Below are 23,314 nucleotides of genomic sequence, written 5' to 3' on the forward strand. Positions count from 1 at the left end.
AACAAAATGAAATGGTCCAGGAGTCAGAGTTGATAACATTATTTATAGAGAGAACTGTTGACAAGAATTTTTTGTGTGTATATTTGTCATGGATTGCCTTTTATTAACATTTGTCCTTGCAAGTCATTCTAAGTTTTTTAAAAACGAAGGTATATTCAACATATAATATTATGTAAATATAAGGTATACAACATGTTGATTTGATACATTTTTATATTGCAGTATGATTACCACCATAGAGGATTAGCTAACACCTCTAGTACTTCACATAATCCTCACTTCGTTTTGTGATGAGAACTTTACGATCTAGTTTCTTAAAAACTTTGATGTGAGGTCTGTCAGGAAAAAGTCCAGCCATGGTTAATATAATGAGAAACGTTTGTGTAACATCGATGTAACCTGGCAGCCAAGGAGAGTGGACTGGGTGCACACGCATGAAGAGTGAAGACTTCACTGTACTAGTCAGTGGGGGTGGTAGACACCACTGAGTGAGCATGTGTACTGTGTGGCTGTCACATTCAAAATGGCTGAGTGAGTCGAGCAACAAATCTGCATCAAATTTTGCATTAGGTTTGAACGTTCCTCTGTGGAAACTATTCAGATGATTCAGAAGGACAGACAATGCCCACAGCTATGGGCAACTGGTGGTTGGCAGCTTCATGAGGACAATGTGCCCACTCGTGCATCATATCTTGTGCCAAGTTTTTTGGCAAAACATCAAATCACCCAGGTGACTCAGCCCCTCTACAGCTCAGATTCGGCACCCTGTGACTTCTGGCTTTTTCCAAAACTAAAATTATCTTTGAAAGGTAAGAGGTTTTAGACCATTGATGAGATTCAGGAAAATACGACGGAGCAGCTGAAGACTATTGGGAGAACTGTGTGAGGTTCCAAGGTGCCTACTTTGAAGGGGACTGAGGTGTTATTGTCCTGTGTACAACGTTTCTTGTATCTTCTTTAGTAAATGTTTCTATTTTTCATGCTACATGGCTGGATACCTTCTGGACAGATGCTGTATAATACAATATTTTTAACTACAATCACAACGCTGTGCATTAGATCCTCAGAACCTATTCACCTTCTAACTGCAAGTGCGTACCCTCTAGCCAAAATCTCCCCAATTCCTCTATCCCCCAGCCCCTGATAAAGACCATTCTGTGTTCTCTTGCTACAAGTTTAGCTTTTTCAGTTTTGAGGGGATGGAGAAACATGTATGAATTTCCTTTAGCCTTCTAAGTTCATCTGGCTGATCCAATAATCAAATTAACTCGAGGCAGATTAATAGGAGGAAATGACCAAATTCATTATGTTACCTACAAATGGGGGTTCCCTAAGAATATGGGGCCCAGGAAGCTAGGGGGAAGGGAATCGAGTTTTTGTTTGGGACTTCAAAGGGGAGGAAGGCAATGCCTATGGAAGTTGCAAGCAAGTGTTTGGTAAATAAATGTTCCAGGAGTCATTTTTAACAATGGCAGACAGAAAGGACTTTGCTAGGTTCCTCCCTGTCTATCACACTAATTTATATTAGACTGTTGTTATCTATGATGATATCTCCGTTTCTGGAGCAGGTACTCTATCTAAAAATTTGTAGGCAGTTAGGGATAAGTTCAAAGGCTTTTCCTAAATCTTTCCTTTCTTGTAAATAACCAGTTTGAAGTAATCAATATCTCCCAAAAGGCCTATTTTGTGGTAGCAAAACTCTGCTTTCCGTCAATTTCCACATACAAGTGCTAATCATACAGTGTTTGTATTTCTCTGTCTGTCTTACCTCACTTAGCATAATTCCCTCAAGGTCCATCCATGTTGTCACAATGGCAGGGTACCTAGGAGGACAGGAACTGAAGAGAAAAGCTAGTTCGTCTTCATGGCCTTGAGGAATGCTCCCACAGGAACCTGGGGCTGACGGAGCTCTCCACAGTCCAGACCCTCCTGGTCTCGTTGCCATTTTTGGCTTAAAGTAAAATTTGTCTGATTATATATATATAATTATATATATATAATTTTTATACAAACCATTATATATATAACAATAAAATAATAATTTATGTAAAAATTATTATATAATTTATATGGTATATGTAAATATATAATTTTGTCTGTGTGTGTACATGTGTGTGCATCTCCCTGCTCTCTTTCGATTTCCACTTGCATGGAGTATCTTTTTCCATTTCCTCACTTTGAGCCTAAGTATGTTTTTAAACCCCTTGCAGGTGGCATATAGCAGGATCTTACTTTTTAAAACTACTGAGCCACGCTACGCCTTTTGACAGAAGTTAATTCATTTCTGTTACCAGACGAAGGACATGGCCCCAAGTGGGTCTGCCCAGGGCAGTGGTGTGTGGGTTCTTGACACTGTGTAGGAACACAGTGTAGGAATAGTTGCCTTGAGTATCCCAAGGAATCATGCTTTTTATGGAGACCAATGGACAGACTTCACAGCACAAGTCCAGATGACTAGGCTCGTCTGTTTATTAAATCTGAGGACAATGAAACAAGGAAGGGTTTAGCATAGAAGAAGCAACAGGAAAGCCTAGGAGGGGCTGCTTTGGCTTACTGAGAAGTCACAAGAAAGGGGACCTTGGAGACAGATTCAAGGGGTTCGCCTGGGATGAAATGCCACTGCCCATTGTTCCCCTGGTTGCAAGTCTCAGGGGTCCCTTAGAGTTTAGGAGATACCCACCTGTGGGAGGAGGAAGAGACGGGGGGAAAAAAAAGGCACAGGTGTGCTCCCAGGAGAGAGAGAAGCTTGAGCTGGGTCTTTTGATTTGAAGGTTTTTCTCTCTCAGGCAGAAGTCTTAGGGGAGGTTTGGGGCAGGGGGTGGTTTCAGCAGAATAGTCATTAGTTTTCCAGGTGTGCCCTTTCAGGGTCCTGGCCCCTACTGATTAGTCAGCACCAGGGCAGGGACTCAGTCATTGCAGCTGGTCTTGGCATCACCCACCTGGTTTTGCTGCCTCACTGGGCCTGGAGTTGAAATACAACTGGTGTCTAGATGTTATCTCTAGGGAAGTGACCTTTATCTGGCTCTAGATTACTTGACCAGTTTGTACAGCTATCTGTCTCAGTGTCCCTATTCCACTTGTCCTGGCTTACTGGCTTTTCTCATTTACACTAAGAGTGATTATTGGTAAGTAAGGACTTACTAATGCCATTTTAATTGTTTCTTCCTGTTCTGTAGTTCCCTTGTTCCTCTCAGCCTCTCTCGCTGCCTTCCTTTGTGAACTGATAATGTGGTATCCTTTGATTTCCTTCCCTTTTTTGAATTTACTGTAGGGCACAGGCGGCAAATGCAAGGCCCATGGATTGAATATGGCCCTCCACCTTGTTTTATCCAGCCTGGCACCTTGTTTCTACCTGGCTGCAGTGCCCAGCTCCTTGCCCCCAGTTAAGGAGTAGTTACATTTACACAGTCCTGAAATTACATCTGGCCCTTTGAAGGCAACCACAGGCTGATGTGGCCCCTGGTGAAAGTGAGTTTGCCACCCCTGCTGTAGGGTTTTGCTTTGTATTTACCATAAAGCTTACATAAGATACACTGTCACTGGTGCAAAGTGGGGTTTTTGCCATGCTGCACGGAAAGCATTCCAGGAGTCCCACAAGGGAGGATGAGTTCTGATAAGGTTTATCTGTGGTGCGAGATGCAAATTCAAAGGAGTTGCCCTGGGTTCCCAGTGTCCTATTTCTCTCCATTTCACCATGGAAAAACCTCAGTCTTGCCTTCTTCAGGCCCAGAAATAGGGCCAGGGCCCAGGTGCGTTGTGTCATTGGTTCTAAAGCTTAGTCCAGTCCAGCCTTTGTCACCATCTGGCTGTCTTAGTTTGTGTTTCTGGCTATGCTTCAGCTGGTGCTGTGTCCAGGCCCACACTTGGAACCCCTTCAGTCAGCCGTGGGCCCAAGGCAGCTGCTAAGACTACATGGAGGCTACAGAGAGAGTGAGTGAATGAACAGGGTGAGAAGGTGGGTAGAGAGGAAGAGGAAGAGGAAGAGGAGAAGAGGGAGAGAGAGGGAGTTGTTCTTTGTTAAGATGGTTATATCCTCTTGGGCAGGGGACAGACCAAGAATTTTTTCAAAATAACCAATCAACTTGCCAGTTTTTCTTTGGTTTCTGATAGGTCCACCTCCTAATAAAGCTATTTCCTTCCCAGGATAGATTGACAGGCCTCTGTGGTTGCCATTGTGGCTCCTATTGCATATGTGCTTACCTCTTCCATTTCTTTTTTTTAAAATATTTTATTTATTTATTTATCTTTAGAGGAGAAGGGAAGGAGAGAAGGAGAGAAATATCAATGTATGGTTGCCTCGAGTGAGTCCCCTGCTGGGAACTGGCCTGCAACCCAGGCATGTGCCCTGACTGGGAATCGAACCGCGATCGTGTGGCTCGCAGGCCGCACTCAATCCACTAAGCTACACCAGCCAGGGCTCTTTTTTTTAAAAAATATATTTTATTGATTATACCATTACAGTTTTCCTATTTCCCCCCTTCATTCCTCTCCACTCTGCACACCCTCTCCCACCATTCCCCCTCTTTCATTTATGTACACGTGTCTCAAGTTCTTTAGATTCTATATTTCCCCTACTTTTCTTGTCCTCCCCCCTATCTATTTTCTACCTACCCTCTATGCTATTTTCTGTACCTTCTCCCCCCTTCTCCTCCTCCCACTCCCCTGTTGCTAACCCTCCATGTGTTCTTCATTTCTATGGTTCCACTCCTGATCTAGCTGTCCTCTAGGTTTGCTTTTGTTTTAGGTGTGGTTGTTAATAACTGTGAGTTTGCTGTCCTTTCACTGTTCATATTTTTCATCTTCTTGTTCTTAGATAAGTCCCTTTAACATTTCATATAATAAGGGCTTGGTGATGATGAACTCCTTGAACTTGACCTTATCTGAGAAGCACTTTATCTGCCCTTCCCTTCTAAATGAAAGCTTTGCTGGATAAAGCAATCTTGGTTGTAGGTCTTTGGATTTCATGACTTGGAATACTTCTTTCCAGCCCCTTCTTGCCTCTAAGGTCTCTTTTGAGAAATCAGCTGACAGTCTGATGGGAGCTCCTTTGTAGGTGACTGTCCCCTTATCTTTTGCTGCTTCTAGGATTCTCTCCTTCATTTTAATCTTGGCTAATGTAATTGTGATGTGCCTTGGTGTGTTCCTCTTGGGTCCAACTTCTTTGGGACTCTCTGAGCTTCCTGGGTTTCCTGGAAGTCTATTTGCTTTGCCAGATTGGGGAAGTTCTCCTTTATTATTATTTGTTCAAATAAGTTTTCCACTTGTGGCTATTCCTCTTCCCCTTCTGGTACCCCTGTAATTCGGGTGTTGGAACATTTAAAGATGTCCTGGAGGTTCCTAAGCCTCTCCTCATTTTTTTGAATTCTTGTTTCTTCATTCTTTTCTGTTTGGTCATTTTTTTCTTCCTTCTGGTCCACTCCCTTGATTTGAGTCCCAGTTTCCTTTCCATCACTATTGGTTTCCTGTGCATTTCCCTTCATTTCAATTAGTTTAGCCTTCATATGTTCCTCTAATTTGTGACTAAAATCAACCAGTTCTGTGAACATCCTGATCACCAGTTTTTTGAATTGTGCATCTGATAGGTTGGCTATTTCTTTTTCACTTAGAGTTATTGGCTCTGGGACTTTGAGTTCTTGAGGCATAATGTTTTGGTCTGTTCACACCTGCTATGTATGAGGGGTGGAGCCCTAGGTGTTCACCAGGGTGGGGCAACTCAGTGGCTGGGTTTGATGCTGTATGTGGGGGCAGGGTCAAAAAGGGGCAATGGCGGTCCCCTCTGCTGCTTCCCACCACTGGGGCCTGCACAGTCTGTCTCACCGCTTGCTCCTTTTCCTGGTTTATCTGCGTGCGAATGTGTTACCGGGGTCAGCCTGTCGCCTTACGCCCTCACTGGGTCCACCCGTTGCTACCCTACACCTGGAATCTGCCAATGGCTGCCTGTGCGCCTGAGTCGGTCCAGCAGATCTTTCTTGTCCGACCCCACTCCACCACTGGCTCCGCCCCTCTTACCCGTCTGGCTGAACAGTTCGCTGTTGTTGGACTTCCATATAGTTCAATTTTCTGTGTTTTGGTTGCCTTTTCATTACTAAAACTTTGTTGTCTTTAAACTTGGTTGTGCAAGTAGGCACAGTGTTTCTACCTACACCTCCATCTTGGACGGAAGTCTACCTCTCCCATTTTTATCCCACCCCCCAAGTGATCTGCAGGGAATGGACCTGTGATTCCCTGGGGTGTGAAGATGTAACTTCCTAGGGAAGCAAGCAGGCTTCTACTTCCTAATTTGTTATGCTTAATAATGTCTAATTTCCTTTTCTCCCTTCCTTTATTAATATCTAGCTACCTACACTAACAATAGTATAGATATCACAGTCTATTTTAAGCTGATAACAACCACAGTTCCATACAAAATCTTTTACTTTTTTACTCCCCCTTTTATGTTTTTGAGGTCACAATTTATCTCTTTTTATATTGTGTATTTGTTAGGGAAATTCAAGAGTTAAAGATTTTAGCCTCAGTTCCTAGGCTTCAGTGGTTAACGTACATGGATGGCTGGGTAGTCCAAGAGCAATTCAACCTTTGTACCCCAGGGGGTCTGGAGATGGTGTCTGAGCTGTTGATTGACAGATAAAGAAGTACTAGGAAATTCACCCTGGAGTGCAACTCTTATCCGATTAGCCTTCTATCCAAACCCCTTACCTACCCCTTCTTATAAAAAGATAGGCTTCAGATGTTAAGATGGCTTTTTAGGGAATATAACCTGCCATCTTCTCAGATTGCTGGCATCTCAACAAAGTGCCCATAAAGATTCAATCTTGTTTCTACTTATTGGTTCTGACTGTGACAGGTAGCACAAATGCTGACTTTTCTGGTTTCACACTCATAACAAATCACTGTAGCTATGGTTATTGTGATATTCTTTTCCTTTTAGCTTTACATTACAGTTAAGTGGTTAACATACCACCCTATTACAGTATGTGTAATATACATATGTATATACAAAATCACAAAGGCTGGTGAGTCTCTACAATTATTTTTCTTAGCTATGCAGGACTTCTGTGCCACCTAATTCTAATTCTGGGGATATCTGCATCTTGGTCTGAGTTAATCTTGACTCCACAGAGCATTTATGAAATGTCCCAAGACAACAAGGAGGGAAAAGCAAGAATAGAGCTCAGAAGGAACCAGAATATGCCAACCTGGAATGTGTATCTTTGTCACAAGGATTATTTTGAGTTGATTATGTTGAGAAACACCAGGCATAGGAGAAGCTCTGTCTTGCAGCCTGTCAAGGCTTGGCAAGTCCACTCTGGACTTGGGCAGATGGGAGAAAATGCGTGGAGCCGTGGGGATGCTTGACATGCCTTTATTCAAGGGTGGGTGATCCACGCACACTGCAAACTGCGTGTGTCCAGTGGGAAGCCCCACCCCCTTTTATACTACATTCACACAAAGCTGGCAGAAAACCAGGATATTGAATGACATAGCATGATTCTGTGCATATAAGCCCACTCAAGGCTATGGGAACAGTTTATCAGACTAAGTCTCAAGGCTATGAGAACACTACTTATCAGGCCCATTCTCAAGGTTATGGGAAACTGCTTTCCTTAGTTTCCCAGATATCTGGTCAAGGAAGCCAGACTGCCTCCGTTTACCCTACAAGCTCTAAGAAGAGAGCATAAGTTTTTCTTTTGTAAGGGATATTTACACTTATAAAAAAAATTTCTATTTGTAAAGGTGTCTCCCTTTCCCATATCAGGAGGTGAGGCAGGGTACTAAGAAGCTAGGAAAATTCCTTAGCAAATAGAATGAGGAAACTGATACAGTTTGCTGAACAAACTGGCTGAGGAATTCATACCCAGATAAAGAAGGTCAATTCCCTAGAGATGACATTGAGGCTTCAGTTGTATTTCAGCTCTAGGCCCAGTGAGGCAGCAAAACCAGGTGGGTGATGCCAAGACCAGCTGCAATGACTAATGACCCCTGGTGCTGACCAATTAGTGGAGACAAGGACCCTGAAAGGGCACACCTGGAGAACTGATGAGTATTCTGACTGCCCTTCTTCCAGCCGCCCCTCCAAGCCTCCCCTAAGATTTCTGCCAGAGAGAGAGAGAGAGAGGGAGGGAGAGAGAGAGAGACAGAGAGACAGAGAGAGCGAGAGACAGAGAGAGAGACAGAGAGAGACAGAGAGAGAGAAACCTTCAAAACAAAAGACCCAGCTCAAGCTGCTCGCTCTCCTGGGAACACACCTGTGCCTCGTCCTTCCCCGCCTCTTCTTCCTCCCACAGGTGGGCATCTCCTAAACTCTAAGGGACCCCTGAGACTTGCAACCAGGGGAGCAATGGGCAGCAGCAGCACATTCCAGGCTAACTCCCTGAACCTTTCCCTGTCCTTTTTTCTCTGACTTCCCAGTGACCTAAAGCAGCCCCGCCCTGCCTCATTTTTTTCCTATAACATTTCTAGGGAACAAAAGCAGCCCCTCCTAGACTTTTCTGTTGCTTCTTTTATGCTAAGTCCTTCCGTGTTTCATTGACCCCATCTTCAATAAACACACCCTCAAAATCACCTGGACTCGTGTTGCGAAGTCTTTCCGCAATGAAGTCAGGAACCCACACACTACCAGCTGGCCCTGGGCAGACCCACTCAGGGCCAGGTGTCTGTCCAGTAACAGGAGGAGGAGGAAGACTCTAAACCAGGGGTGTCAAACTCATTTTCACTGCGGGCCACGCCACGTCAGCTTCACAGTTGCCTTCAAAGAGTGAAAATAATTTTAGGACTGTATATAAATGTAACTACTCCTTAACTAGGGGCAAGGAACTCGGCACTGCCACCAGATAAAACAAGGTGGAGGGCAGCCCTCGGTCCTTGTGTTCGCCACCTGTGCTCTACACAGCTCATCAATGGAGGAGGCACTGACTTAAGTCTTCATAACAAAGGACAAGAGGAAAAATTCATAGACATCCTAAATTAAATTAAAGCAGTCAGAGAGTAAAAGAGACAAGAGTAAACCAGTTAATGATAGTTGTGGACCAATTAACTAAAGACCGCTCACATTCCTGGATGTACGTTGGAACTTCGAATCAACTTCCAGGTGGCTATCCAAAAAGAAATAGCCCACCATCAGAAGCCTTCGCATCCTGCTTATGCATGAAATTTCTGTACACTTGCCTCCAATGCATCAAAAGTAGTAAATGTTTCTTTCTATGGATTAGGCACCCACTGCAGAACTGCCCCTGCTTCACCTTTTCCTGACCCCTTTATTTATAGCCAGTGTACATTTTTGTCTTCTCCATCTGCCAATGTTGCTGGTGGTGACTGTATTTCCTAGGACCTGGTTCTTTTTCTGGCTAGCACATGGCTCAGTAAACCATTTCTTTAAGAGAAACTTTCAGTCATAAGAGGATTTTTTTGTTTTATTTTGTTTTGTTTTTGCTTAATACAAATTTTACTTTATTTTATTTCAAGATTTTATTTACTATTTTTTAAAAATATATTTTATTGATTATGCTATTACAATAGTCCCATTCCCTTCCACCCTGTATACCCGCTCCTACCCACATTCCCCTCCTTTCGTTCATGTTCATGGGTCGTACATGTAAGTTCTTTGGCTTCTACATTTCCCATACTATTCTTACCCTCCCCCTGTCTATTTTCTACCTACCATTTATGCTACTTATTCTCTGTGCCTTTTCCCCCTCTCTCTTCCTCCCACTCCCCTGTTGATAATGCTCCATGTGATCTCCATTTCTGTGATTCTGTTCCTGTTCTAGTTGTCTAGTTTGTTTTTGTTTTAAGTGTGGTTGTTAATGATTGTGAGTTTGCTGTCATTTTACTGTTCATATTTTTTATCTTCTTTTTCTTAGATAAGTCCCTTTAACATTTCATATAATAAGGGCTTGGTGATGATGAACTCCTTCAACTTGACCTTATCTGAGAAGCACTTTATCTGCCCTTCCATTCTAAATGAAAGCTTTGCTGAATAGAGCAATCTTGGATGTAGGTCCTTGCATTTCATGACTTGGAATACTTCTTTCCAGCCCCTTCTTGCCTGGAAGGTCTCTTTTGAGAAATCAGCTGACAGTCTGACGGGAACTCCTTTGTATGTGACTGTCCCCTTATCTCTTGCTGCTTCTAGGATTCTCTCCTTCATTTTAATCTTGGCTAATGTAATTATGATGTGCCTTGGTGTGTTCCTCCTTGGGTCTAACTTCTTTGGGACTCTCTGAGCTTCCTGGACTTCCTGGAAGTCTAACTCTTTTGCCAGATTAGGGAAGTTCTTCTTCTTCTTCTTCTTTTTTTAAGATTTTATTTATTTATCTTTAGAGGGGAAGGGAAGGAGAGAAGGAGAGAAATACCAATGTATGGTTGCCTCTCGTGGGTCCCCTGCTGGGAACTGACCTGCACCCCAGACACGTGCCCTGACTGGGAATCGAACATGATCGAGAGGTTCACAGGCCCGAGCTCAATCCACTGAGCTACACCAGCCAGGGTGGGAAGTTCTTCTTCATTATTTGTTCAAATAAGTTTCAATTTCTTGCTCTTCCTCTTCTCCTTCTGGCATCCCCACAATATACATTTCCTAGTCAGTTTCTCATAACTTAACCTCTTACCTCCCCCTACCCAAAGTATACTTCTTCACTCTCTTGCCTTCCCTCCAGACCTCAACAAGTCTCATCGGTCTCTTGTCAATGGAAACTCACTCTTGAAAAATGCCTTTTCTTTTGTCTAGCTGAAGATAGTATATAAGCCCCTCAATTTTGGCCACTTCCTTGAGCCACATATTTCATTCTGAGTTCTTTGTGGATGTACACAATTAAATCTGCTCTTTTGTTAATACATCTTTTGTCAGTTTGATTTGCAGCCTCCAGCCATTGAACTTGGGAGTGTAGAAGAGTTCTTTTCTTTCTCCTACAATTCCAAGGACTCTCTTTTTATTACCCCTACAGCTGAATAGGACTACTTCCTTCTTCCAGATAAAATGTCTCCTTCTACCTTCTTGCTTCCAGTTCAAAGCATCCCATCCATTTAAATAAACTCCACAATGTTTCTTAAAATGTTATCTATATTTTGATGTTTTCTTTTTATAGTTCATCCAGAGTTGATTTGGGAGCCAGAAGTTCTTGTGAATTCCATATCTTGGTATTCTTTTCTTTTAAAAAAACTATTTTATTTATTTATTTTTAGAGCAAGGGGGAGGGAGGGAGAAAAAAGTGAGAGAAACATCTATCTGAGAGAAAACATTGATTGTTTGCTTCTTGTATGTCCCCAACCAGGGAAGGAACCCAGAACTCAGGCATGTGCCCAGCTGGGAATCGAACCTGACACCCTTTGGTTTACAGGCCAGCACTCAATCCACTGAGCCACACCAGCCAGGGCTTTTTTCTGTTTTGTATCTTTGATCATAGTCTTCAGGCTCAATTCTTACCCTATTTATTATTGTAAGATATAGTTTTATGTAAAGGAAATATAGAAAATAATGATGATAGTGAAAAGGGGAGCACATACTAAATCACAAGCTTAGGGGAGGACAGCATAGTGGGTCCTACACACCGAAAGATTGAAAGTAACCACATAAGATGGTCTGAACATAAAAATTCCCACCAAAAGCCAGCCATAAAAATTTCTAGTGAAAAGTGGGTCATGGGGGGTAGTCCCGTCCTAGCCTGCAGCTTCCTGACAAAGGTCAGTCTTCACCCTCACTGAGCCTGTCTCTGGCCTTTTCACATCCAGCATACTGTAGCTTTGAACTGGTGGAGTAATCTCTCTTTTCAGAATCCAAGTCATAGCTGCTGGCCCTAGAGCAGAGACCACAGAACCCTCACTGTTATCCTGTCCCTTCCCAGTACCATCTCTATGTGCAGTAAATGCTAATTGTTAACTATATTATATCCACCAGTGTAAAGAGGTATGTGTTTCTTCATTTTGCTTTTTATCCAATCCAAGAGATTTCCCGGCTTTGCTTTCTGCCACCTCCCTAATCTATGGGTGACCAAAAAGTTCGTTTGGTTTTTCCCGCAAGGTGGTTCTAATAGCACTTCATTCATTGTCTTCAACTTCATTTGAAACAATTTTGTTAGACAGCTGTCATATCAGCATGCATTAAAAAAGCTTATCAAAATTTGTGAATTTTTGTATCAGCATTTTAATGTTGAAGATGGATGAAAATATGCAACATTTTCAGTATATTGTGTTTTATTATTTTAAAAAAGGTAAAAGTGCAACTGAAATGCAAAAAAAAAAAAAAGACTTGTGCAGTGTATGGAGAAGGTGCTGTGGCTGCTCAAATGTATCAAAAGTGGTTTTCAAAGTCTCATGTTGGAGATTTCTTGCTGAATGATGCTCCATGGTCGGGTAGACCAGTTGAAGTTGACAGCAACTAAGTCAAGACATTAATTGAGAACAGACAACGTTATACCATGTGGGAGACAGCGGGCATATTAAAATTACCTAAATCAATAAAGTTATTGGTGAAAATGAAAAATGTGTCTTTTATTTTATGGAGAGAACNAAGCTTATCAAAATTTGTGAATTTTTGTATCAGCATTTTAATGTTGAAGATGGATGAAAATATGCAACATTTTCAGTATATTGTGTTTTATTATTTTAAAAAAGGTAAAAGTGCAAGTGAAATGCAAAAAAAAAAAAAGACTTGTGCAGTGTATGGAGAAGGTGCTGTGGCTGTTCAAATGTATCAAAAGTGGTTTTCAAAGTCTCATGCTGGAGATTTCTTGCTGAATGATGCTCCATGGTCGGGTAGACCAGTTGAAGTTGACAGCATCTAAGTCAAGACATTAATTGAGAACAGACAACGTTATACCATGTGGGAGATAGCGGGCATATTAAAATTACCTAAATCAATAAAGTTATTGGTGAAAATGAAAAATGTGTCTTTTATTTTATGGAGAGAACTAAGTGGATTTTTTTGTCAAACCAATATAACCAGTGGGTTTCATGTAACCCCCTTACAGCTTTAATTCTAATGTATAAAATAGGCAACGAAACTGCCGTTCTCTGAAGCTTCCCAGCAATTGTCAATTTGGCTCAAATAAACTCAAAAATTCTCTACAGGATTGGATGGTTCTTATGTTGACAATAGTAATAATAATATTATTTGTTAAGGGTTTAGTACCCATCTGTCTCTGCCAACAACTTTTAAATCCTCCCAGAAGCTCTGTGAGGAAATAGCTTATTTTTCCATTTTACACATAAGAAAATTTAAGACTCAGAGAAGTCAGGTCAATGCCTAGTAGTGGAGTTGGGATTTGAATTCAGGCTATCTTAATTCTGGATTTAACATTTTAATTAAACTGCCCTGCAGACAAAGCACAAAGTGATATTAAATAAATTGAAGTGTTTTTTTCCCTAGAGTTGGCTTTGTTTTAGGGAAATTCTGAAAACTGGTTGTACAAATTTCCATGTCTATATTATGAAGGAGTATGTTTTTGACATACTCTTATTTAAGGAAAAGAGATGTAATCATTGTCCTTAGCAATTCGTCTGTAATACGGTCTCTAAGGCTGCTGACCATGCTAGAAAAAGGCTTTAGTCAGAGAATTAGGAGATCAAAGGGACCCCTGGGTCTAATGCCCCCTTCAGCGACACTCAGGCGTGTAGCTCAGACCTGAGCCTGAGACCCTGGCTGGGAAGCTGTATGGCCTCTCTTTCATAGAGTCTCAAAGTTTGGAGAAATCCATGCCACCTGATTTCCATTCTCCTCCCCAAGTCCTGGAAAGAAATTAAGTTCTCTTATAGGATAATTTTTTCTTTAAAAAAGAGAATTCATGACTCTCTTATAAGGTGTAAGTAATTAATTAATGAGAGAACAAGTGAGATATTATAATGTGTTCAAACTGCAGAGGCAAAAATGGGCCATGCACTAAGTTTACGAATGGGTGCAAACTCACTGTTTTTTTCCAAATGTGGAAGGAAATCTTTGTGCCTGCTGTAGGCAGAATCGACTTGCATGTCTACAGACAAGAATTCTTTGCACTGCTATTAGTTATTACAGATCTATGAACAGAGCAAAGACAATAAAACCCCATAATACCAGATAATCCAGAAATGAATGCTGTAAATAGCACATATTTTCCATTGAAATCACCCACCAATCTTTCTTTCCCCCCACCCAACAATATTTTTGGTCCATTTTAAAGTCTTTCCCAATTTTCCCAGACAGACCACATTGCATTTCTGATCATTTTATACTTATCTCTTCCATTACAATCGATCATTAAACATTGATAATGGAATGAGATATGCACTTTTCTCTCCAGCTCATTCTAAACTTAAAACATTTTAGAACTAGATGCCTCAATAGGAAGAAATACGTTTGAGTGTGTATGTGTGTGTGTGTGTGTGTGTGTGCATGCGTGCGTGCCAGGGCCAAACACAGCAGAACATGAGGACCTCGGGTGCAACTGAGTGCAAATCCATTAATAACAAAGGAGTGAATTCATAGGAATAGATTGTGGTCTTGTTCTGTGTGAGAAATACGCTGTCTCTACTCATGTGCTCTCACTCTGCTGGCGACAGGGTCCTCTAGCCTGAGGGAAGTGAAGACATTTATTTTCTGAGATTGGTGAGTTTACCAAAGAACACCATTTAAAAACAATCTCAAACCCAGGTACAGGCCAAAACAGAGATTTTCCCTCATTTCCCAAGACACATGTTATGGTTTTCTAGAAACAATAATATTTCTATAACAGATAACGTTCTTGGTAACCTAGGGCTAGCAAGGTTTAAGAAACTGCTGATATAGAGCATAAACAGACTATTAGAGAAAACTTTCCTTTTCAACTAAATTTATAAGATTTAGTCAAACGAGATTTAAAAGTGCCTCATATAAAAGTGGTTTGCCTCTTGGTCTTTCATGTTAAGTTCACTTACTTTAAATCTAAAATCTTTCCAATTTTAGTATATGTGCTGCTGAAACAAGCACAGGCCTAAAACCTGCATTCCAGATTTTTGAAAAGAAAGAATGCTATTTTATTGACTTTTTCCTTTTTAACAAGAAGAAATCTCAGTTAGCTCAGGGCTCTCTCACAACACTGAAGACTGACCTTACAAATCAGAACTTCTTGCTGTCAAGGAGAAGGCATCACACTTCCTGTTATTATCATGGATGTGTGTGTATGTAGCGTCCCTGAACACCTGTTCAGTGATCTAAAACAGTTTATTTTAGACCAAAGCTTACCCCTAATATGATCCAGGAGAGTCTCATGAACAGCTATATAGGCTTAGGAAGCTAGATGGCAGAGTAATCACACAGTTAAAAGGCTTTATACCGAGTTACAGAGAGAAGCTAAGCTGTTTTCAAATTTTAAAAAAATTGCTGCTTAGCTGTCTGAAGGTAGAAAAGAGATAATTAAAAAAAGATTTTGTTTATTTTTAGAGAGAGGGGAAAGGAGGGAGAAAGAGAGGAAGAGAAACTAATGTGAGAGAGAAACATCAGTCCATTGGTTGCCTCTCACACACCCCCAACCAGACCCGGCCTGCAACCCAGCCATGTGCTCTGACCAGAAATTGAACCAGCAGCCCGTTGGTTGGCAGGTCGGTGCTCAGTCCACTGAACCACACCAGCCTGGGTGAAGAGAGCTAATTGAATTGGATTGTTTCAGGGTAACAATTTCTTTTCAGCTCTTTTGACATATAATGATGTATAACATTGTGTACTCTAAGGTTTGCAATGTGTTGATTTGATATAGTTATGTATTACTAAAGAATTACCACCTCCATCATGTCACATAGTTACCATTTCTTTTTTATGGTGAGAACATTTATGATCCACTCTTTTAGCAACATTCAAGTACATGCTCCAGTATTATTAGCTAGAATCACCACGCTATACATCAGTTTCACAGAACTTGCTAATTTTATAACTGAAAGTTTGTACCCTTTGGCTTATCTCTGTGTCCCCTCCCCTGCCTCCTGGCAACTGTTACTCCACTCTGTTTCTAAGAGGAAGCATTTAAAGAACTTTTTGACTTCAAATATTTTTTTTTATTTTTCAGTTACAGTATTAGTTTCAGGTGTCCAACCCAGTAGTTAGACATTATATAAATGACTAAGTAATCACACTAATACATGTCATACCCATCTGACACCATATGTAGTTATTAGAACACTACTGGCTGTATTCTCTATGCTGCACTTTACATCCTCATTACTATTCTGTAACTACCAGTTTGCACACTTAATCTCTTCCTCTTTTTCACTCATCCGCCCCAACTGCCTCCCATCTGGCAACCATCAAGTTGTTCTCTGTATCTATGAGTCTGTTTCTGTTCTGCTTGTTCATTTATTTTGTTTTTGTTTTTAGATTCAATTGTTGACACATACAAATTTATTAGCATTTTATTCTTTGTGTTTTTGATTTTTTCTTTTTTTTTAAAGAAGACCTTTTAAAATTTCATGTAATATTGATTCGATGGTAATGCACTTCTTTAGTTTTTTTCTTGTTTGCTTTGCTGGGTAAAGTAATCTAGGTTGTAGGTCCTTGCTTTTCATCACTTTGAGTATTTCTGGCCAATCTATTCTGGTCTGCAAAGTTTATGTTGAGAAATCAGCTGACAGTGTATGGGAACTCCCTTGTGGGTAATCAACTGCTTTTCTCTTACTGAACTTAAGATTCTTTCTTTATCTTTAACCTTTTGCATTTTAATTATGATGTGTCTTAGTGTGGGCCTGTTTGGGCCTTAATGCAATTCCTGGACTTGTATATCTATTTCCTTCATCCGGGGTTAGAGAAGTTTTCTGTCATTATTTTTTCAAATAGGTTTTCAATTCCTTGCTCTCTCTCTCTCTCTTTTTTTTTTTTTTGGCACACCCATGATGCAAATGTTGGTAGGCTTGAAGTTGTCCCAGAGGCTTCTTATGCCGTTTTCATTTTGGGGGGATTCTTTTCTCTTTTTGCTGTTCTGATTGGGTGTTTTCTGCTTTCTTATTTTCCAAATCTCTGATTTAATCCTGTTCTTCATCTACTCCATGTTAACTTCATTACAGTTAATGTATTCTTCATTTCTGACGGTTCTTGTTTATGCTCTCTAATTTAATTTTTATGTTTCTTCTTTGTTGGAGTTCTTGCTAAGTTCATCTACTCTCTCACTGAGCATCCTTATAACAAGTGTTTTGAACTCTGCATCGAGTAGATTGCTTGTCTCCATTTTACTTAGCTCTTTTTCTGGAGTTTTGTTCTGTCTTTTCATTTGGGCCATGTTTCTTTGTCCCTTCATTTTGACAGCCTCCCTGTGTTTGTTTCTATGTACTAGGTAGAGCTGCTATGACTCCTGGTCTTGGTAGCGTGGTCTAATGTAGTAGGTGTCCTTTGAGGCTCAGTGGCTCACCCTCCCTGTTCACCTGAGTTGGACACTCCAGGTGTGTCCCCCACCAAGTTGGCTGTGTGCATCCTCCTGTTATAGTTGAGCCTTGATTACTGTTGACACATGAATGGGAGGGATTTGCCACCAGGCTGATGGACTGCAAGGATTGGTTGTGACCACTTTGGAGGATCAGTTGTCTAGGGGTCCACCCCAGAGGGTAGGACTTACTTCAGCAGAGCAGGAGTTACTTCAGCAGGCCACTGAATCTGTCCCTTGAGTCTATTTCTTGTGGAGGTTGTTGAGTGGTATTCTGGCATGGTCTGAAGCTGCCTACAAGTTGCTCTGGCTCTGGGGTCTCCCAGAAGGTACAGGCCAAGGTCAGCTGCTGCCTGTGTCCTGCCCAGGGCCTCCCAGCATGAGCTAAAAGGCAATCTTCAGATGGTTGCTATTTGTGCTGGGCTTGCAGGTTCCCAGGGGAGTTCAAGCTGCCAGCCAAGGTTGGCTGCTGCTAGTGCTGAGTCTGAAGCCCTTAGTGAGAGGTATGAGGCACACCGAGGCCAAATGCTGCTTGCTTAAGAGATTTTAGGAAAGTCTGAAGCATGAGCCAGAAAAAGTTGTTCATATGAAAAAGCCACTGGAGATGGCTTGGGTGGGTCTGCAAGGTGGGTGGAGTGGGTCTCAGGAAATCACCAGGGTGAGGCAAATGGTGTTATCCAGGCTGATAGAGACTAAGATATGGCACCTGCCTGCTGGGTCTGTGAGGGGAGGGCTCAGCTCATTTTTCCCTTCTATCTGGGAAAAAGCTGCCCCTTCAGCTTTCACCCTCATTGCAGACAACTCAGTCCCTCTCCATATGTCCCTGGTGCCTTTCAAGCTGCTGCCCCAGTGCTGGAGCTTATAGCAATTGATACCATGTAAGTCTGTGTGCTGGGTCTTTAAGAGGAATGCCGGGACTCCAGAAGCTCCCTTGCCCCACCATCCCCGCTGGTTTTCATAGCCAGAAGTTATGGGAACTTCTCTTCCTGGCACTGGAACCCTGGTCTGGGGGGCCTGGTATGGGGCTGGGACCCTTGTTCTTCAGGGGCGACCTCTGCTGCCTCCAATTTTTATCCACTACATGTGGGTGTGAGACCAGCCTGTTGTGTCTCTGCCCCTCCTACTGGTCTTGCTGTGGCTTCTTCCTTATATCCTTAGTTGTAGTACTTCTGTGTAGCTAGATTTATCTAAACAGAAGGATGGTTCTTCTGTAGTTCAGTTGTAATTTTGATGTGGTTGTGGGTCACCATCTTTATTAGAAGCCAAGGAACAATTTTTTTAAGTTTAAAAAAATCAGGAAAACTTCTTGTATGCCAGAGATTTGATCATCATAACCAACGGCATGTATTAGGGTTATTTATAGATCAGGAAGTGTGTCAAAGACATGGACCTGACAGAGACCTGCATGAGGAGTGTTGTCTAAGCCCAATAAGGATTAGCCCATTACTGAAGCTTCTAATTGCTGTATTTCTTTGTTTCTCATGGTTTCATCTGTAAAGTGTGTATTAACTCTTTTAAATTATAGCACTAAGTAACAAATGCCAATGATTTTAAAGTACCTGAGATAATTGACTCAAAGTTTATGTAACCATGAGAGAATATAATCGGATAATAGATACGTAGAACTCCAAACTGAGTCACCAAACTTCAAAGTTGGCCTAGTTGTGAAGCTCCTTTAAGCCTTGCTTCTCTTATTAGTAAAGATGGAGGTTATGACAGTACCCACATTGCAAAGTTGCTATGGTGATTGTTATTGTAAGGATTGACCCTTGTCCCTGGTACAAGGCGAACAGTTCATACACGGTAGTCACTATTATACTGCCTTTTATTCATGTAGCTTTGCAGCTGAGCACACGCATTTCTTTAAATCCCTGCAACATTGTGAGGCACGCATTGTCGTCTCCATTTACCTGCAATGGGGACTGGACAAGATGAAGTCACTGACATGGAGCCTGGGACTGATCCTGTCCCAGCTCTGTGCTCAGGGCTCTTTCCAGTTGCCATTCTGCTTTCTAAAAACAAAACCAGCTGCAAGTGAGGAGCCTTGGGATCTTGTTAAAATGTAGGCAAATCTAAACACCCCTGGAGGCGAAAACATCTTAAGTCTAGATGAGATGGAAAATTTGTCTATCCCCAATCCATCCAGAGAGCTGGGAACCAATAGGATTCAGGCACCCCAGAGTTCAGGTATGCAGTCCACATCTCCCTGATGGCTAGGCAGAGGGGGACCAGGAAGGGAGCAGCGATCTCCAGTGCCCACATCCTGGGGCGTGACCACCATGCTGTGAGATCTTTGAAGGCAGACATCTTCTTCATCCTTGTCCTGGTGTGTACAGTGGGTGCCTAATAAGTGTTTGTTGACCTGTACCACTAGCCTAGGAAAAAATCTTTTTATTATAATGAATGTGTTGGGATGGGATAAAAATTACTAATGTGAGAGAATATGTGGACTGCCCAACCCCCACTCTGGAGCCTGTCAAAAGATATCTGTGGCCAACCCAGGTTCTTTATTCTCCTCTCTCCTGGGAGGTGTGTGTGTGTGTGTGTGTGTGTGTGTGAGAGAGAGAGAGAGAGGGTTGGTTATAAGTTAGATCCTGTATTAGTCAGCTTGGGCTGCCAGCACAGAATACCACAGACAGGGTGGCTTAAACAACAGAAATTTATTTTTCACAGTTCTGGAGTCCACATCAAGTTGCCAGCAGGGCGGATTTCTGGTGAGGCCTCTTCTGCTGGCTTGGAGACAGGTTTCTCACTGTTCCCACACGGCCTCTGCTTTGTGCACATGCACTCTTGGTGTCTCTCTTCTCAAGAGGATACCAGTCATTCAGATTAGGACCCCACCCTTATAACCTCATTTAACTCTACCTCTCTAAAGGCCCTATCTCCTTACATTGGGGGTCGGGGCCTTTACATGTACGTATTTTGGGGGGCACACAGTTCAGTTCATAACATACTAATGGAGGAATGTAGAGGAAATCTCTTCAGAATCATTTTTACTATTAAGTGATGTACTTCTCTGACACAGTTCCAGGGCTGGCCCACAGGGGTCCATGGCTTTGCTAATGCCACAGAATACCCTAACCAGCAGAGCTGCCTGCAGCCGTATGGGCATAGCTGGAGAAAGCTTTCCTGGAACACAAATTCTCTTGCTTTGTTTGAACTTCGAAGTTAGTTGACTCATTTCTGGGGTTTTATCCCTCACTGGTCTTTTTCATTCTGTTCTATTCGAGGAACCCAGAAAGGATGGCTTAGCAATGTCTGCATTTGTTCAGTCAATGTGTGGAATGGCAGTTACCTCTAAAGCCTCAATCTCTACTTACAGAAGAAAAGATTTCAGGAATCAACAGACTAGATTTTTGGGGTAGGACCCTTGAAATCATCCTCAGCCTCCTTTTCATATTGCCCTGGAGAATACCTTTTATTTAGTCTCTTTGCAAAGCACCAGGAAGAGAGACCAAGGGATGTGTCTCCCCTCAAGTGAGCACCCTCAGTTTGTGAGGGCTGGTGGAAACCTGTTCCTGGGTCCTGGGAAGCCCTGCCATGGCACAGGTCAGGTGGGGCCTATCTCTCTCTCCTGGCTGCTTTCTATAGCCAGCCCTCTTTTTCAACTTTACCTCAACTTTCTCTCCTTTTAAAGATCAAGACTCCCAGGTATACACTTTGCAGTTTCCATTTAGTAGACCTTACTTTAATTAGAATCTATGACTTTAATTACCTTTTCACTCTAGAATCCTTTCACTACTCTTCTAGAAGACAAGTCTATGTCTCTTATGTTTTTTCCATTTCTGATCACTTACTGATAAAGTGTTAGAATCGTACCTCTTTATTAATAGGAACATCTCTGGAAAGTACAAAGGGAGGTAGCTGCAGGGAAAACCAGGCTTGTTGGTGGACCCTAAAAGTGACCAAAATTTCCCTTTTCTGTGTTATTCATTGCTATGTACTTACATTGTTTTAAAATTCAGCATCCACATTGCAGGGCGTGATATACATCTATTTGGTAAAATACTTACAACAAACCACAGGTCAGCAAATGAAGCCTTCTTGAGCTAAATGACACCACAGAGAGAGGGAGAGAGAGAACAAACAGCACAAGAAAGAATAGGACAACTTCCCAATGAGTGACACAGACAAAGGTTACGAGAGTTCTAATGAGGAAGACACACTGCAGGGTGGTATAGCAGGAATGGCTTTGTGGAGAAGGTGGGCCCTGCTGGGACCTATTGGGACCTGCAGGAAGGAAGGGAATGGGGATGAGGAGATGAAGGGGATGGGGGGCAGGGGCCAGGGTAGCTTGAGAGAGGAACTGAAGCCTGTGACAAGTAGTGCTAGTTTACTAGTTTGCATTTATGGAGGCCTTCTGTGTGCCTGGCACATTTTAAAGTACTCTATGTAATTGTCTTATTTAATGCTGTGACCAACTGAGAGCCCAGAAATAAACCCAAGTCTCTACCATCAATTAATATTTGACAAAGGGGGCAGCAACATAAAGTGGAGTAAAAATAGCCTCTTCAACAAATGGTGTTGGGAGAACTGGAGAGCTACATGCAAAAAAAAAAAAAAAAAAAAAAAAGAAGAAATTCCAGCACCAACTTACCACATACACAAAAATAAATTCAGGGTGCATAAAAGATTTAAATATAAGTCCTGACACCATTAAAGTCCTAGAGGAGAACGTAGGCAGGAAAATCTCAGATATTTCACACAGCAACATTTTCACTGGTATGTCCCCTAGAGCAAGGGACATAAAGGAAAGAATAAACAAAATGGGACCTCATCAAAATAAAAAGCTTCTGGCCCTGGCTGGTGTAGCTCAGTGGATTGAGCACAGGCCTGCAAACCAGAGGATCGTGGTTCAATTCCCAGTCAGGGCACATGCCTGGGTTGCAGGCCAGTTCCCTGCAGGCCAACTCCCAGCAGGGGACGCATGAAAGGCAACCATACATTGATGTTTCTCTCTCTCTCTCCTTCTCCTCTAAAGATACATAAATAAATAAAATCTTAAAAAAAAAAAAACGCTTCTGCATGGCTAAAGAAAACAGCATTAAAATGAAAAGAGAACCAACCACATGGGAAAACTTATTTGCCAATGATACCTCAGACAAAGGTTTGATCTCCAAAATATATAAAGAACTCACACGACTCCACTCTAAGAAGACAAGCAACCCAATTAAAAAATGGGCAAAGGTCTTGAAGAGACACTTCTCCAAGGAGGACATACAGAGGGTCCAGAGACATGAAAAGATGCTCAGTATTGCTAGCTATCAGAGAGATGCAAATTAAAACCACAATAAGTTACTACCTCATACTGTTGAGAATAGCCATCAAAAACAAAGCAATGAACTACAAGGGTTGGAGAAGTTGTGGAGAAGAGGGAACCCTAGTGCACTGTTGGTGGGATTTCAGACTGGTGCTGCCACTATGGAAAACAGTATGGGATATCCTCAAAAGCTAAATATAGAACTGCCTTTTGACCTGGCAATTCCACTGTTATATCCTAAGAACCCTGAACCAATCCAAAAAATCTTATGTTGGGAACTGCTCTGCCTGGTCTTAGGAATTGTAACTGCCCCCCATGGCTAAGGCTGAGTGAGTGACCTCTGGACTGTGAGTCACTAAGAAGACAAAGCTTATCTCCCTGGCAGGAGCGCTGTTTCTGCTTCAAGCATCTCTGCTCCCAATGCTTGGTTGGTTAGTCAGTGACGGGTAAGACCCCTCAGAGGGGGGGGGGCAACCTAAGCCAGACATAATCATTTGGGAGGCCCTCAAGGAAGGACTTGGGAGGGTTGCAGCAAAGAGGGAGTAATGGACCCTTGCCTCCCCCCCACCCCCGGCTATTCTGACACAGAATATTCTGAGTCCCCATTTCCATCTGGGAGAAGCGCTTCCTGGCTCTAATCCATTTAAGCCTAAAAATCTATGAGTGGGGAGGCGGTGCAGCCCTTTGTAGGCTAGAGTGGGTT

The 23,314-nt window shown here is 42.2% G+C and overlaps 1 long non-coding RNA gene across 1 annotated transcript; it reads left to right on the plus strand.

Moving 5' to 3' along the window:
• The first annotated feature begins 3,412 nt into the window (after positions 1-3,412).
• Positions 3,413-22,955, plus strand: LOC118987833 (uncharacterized). The gene is made up of 3 exons (XR_005066647.1): positions 3,413-3,493; positions 20,811-20,816; positions 22,946-22,955. It is a non-coding gene; the product is annotated as an uncharacterized LOC118987833 (long non-coding RNA).
• Positions 22,956-23,314: the final 359 nt, after the last annotated feature.

The sequence above is a fragment of the Sturnira hondurensis genome, unplaced genomic scaffold (assembly GCF_014824575.4).
Source record: "Sturnira hondurensis isolate 20B ecotype Veracruz unplaced genomic scaffold, ASM1482457v3 Scaffold0005329, whole genome shotgun sequence".
Taxonomy (NCBI): domain Eukaryota; kingdom Metazoa; phylum Chordata; class Mammalia; order Chiroptera; family Phyllostomidae; genus Sturnira; species Sturnira hondurensis.